The sequence below is a fragment of the Nuphar pumila genome, chromosome 6, assembly GCF_984573655.1.
Source record: "Nuphar pumila chromosome 6, dmNupPumi1.hap1.1, whole genome shotgun sequence".
NCBI classification, from domain to species: domain Eukaryota; kingdom Viridiplantae; phylum Streptophyta; class Magnoliopsida; order Nymphaeales; family Nymphaeaceae; genus Nuphar; species Nuphar pumila.
This window is the reverse complement of record NC_143254.1, coordinates 72,177,685-72,178,944: the sequence shown is the minus strand read 5'-3', so window position 1 is coordinate 72,178,944 and position 1,260 is coordinate 72,177,685. Positions and strand designations below refer to the sequence as shown.

At 44.0% G+C, this 1,260-nt stretch overlaps 1 non-coding gene across 1 annotated transcript; it reads right to left on the bottom strand.

The window, feature by feature from the left end:
• Window positions 1-680: 680 nt before the first annotated feature.
• LOC149834920 (small nucleolar RNA R71) lies at window positions 681-783 on the bottom strand. Its single transcript, XR_016432873.1, has one exon. It is a non-coding gene; the product is annotated as a small nucleolar RNA R71 (small nucleolar RNA).
• Window positions 784-1,260: the final 477 nt, after the last annotated feature.

Genomic DNA, 1,260 nt, shown 5'->3' with positions numbered 1-1,260 from the left:
TTTGTTTTAGCATTTTAGAATAGTTTACTTTGTTACTTAATCATTTAGTATAGAATTCTGACATAGCTATATAGCATATCTGTTTGTTTTTAGTTACTGTTATTTGTTTATTTACATTTTAGTATTTGTGTTAGTTTATATTTCTTAGAGTTAGGTCGTTCGCTTACATCTGGTCTTAGTACCAGTGTATGCAGGGTCGACGAGGTCTAGGAACCCCATTACACCCATTTGTTGACAACCCAGAGAGAATTTTACATTCTCATCGAAGTTCGGCAACAATGGTGACATGGATCCTCCACCTCCACCCCCAGTTCTTTCACGCCCTCTGCGGGAATACTTCATTCCCACAGACTATGTTCAGGCATCCTGCATTCGGAGACCCGATGTAATAGCGCCACATTATGAGATTAAGGCCAGCATTATTCAAATGCTTCCATCCTTTTATGGCCTTAGTCATGAGGATCCCTACCGACACTTAGATGAATTCCTCGAAATCTGTTCTACTGTTAAGATACAAAATTTCGATGATGATGCGTTGAGGTTGACTCTATTCCCCTTTTCATTGAAGGACAAAGCCAAGTATTGGCTAAAGTCCTTAGATTCTGTAGAAATAAAGTCCTGGGATCAGTTGCAACAGGAGTTTCTTCGGAAATACTTTCCCATTGGTCGCACGAACCAATATCGTAGAGCCATCACTAGCTTTTCAGAGCTAGATGGTGAGCGCTTTCATGAGACCTGGGAGAGAATGAAGGATCTCCTCAGAAAATGTCCCCATCATCAGGTGCCGAAATGGCAACTGGTGCAGAGCTTCTATGATGGATTGTCTGACAAGAATCGTCAGATGATCGACTCTTCATGCGGAGGGACATTCATGTTGAAGAGCGAGGACGAAGCATGGAGGCTATTTGATACATTGGCCGAGAATTCACCCCACCATGCTTCGAGCTCTCAATCTGATAGAGCCACACCCAGCATTCAGAAGAAAGCTGGTGTTCTTGAAGTTGGTCCATCTACTGCACTACAGTGCAAGGTAGACATGATTGCTCAGAAGCTGGACCAGCTTCTCTCAGGACCATCTACTACACAGCAGGTGTGTACTCTTTGTGCCAGTCCGGCACACGAGATCACTGAGTGCCCTTCGGCAGCTCAGTACCCTGAATTTGTTCAAGAACAAGTTCAGGCAGCTCAGGGTTACGTCAGACCGCCGAACAACCCATTTTCATCGACATACAATCCGGGTTGGCGTAACCATCCCAATTT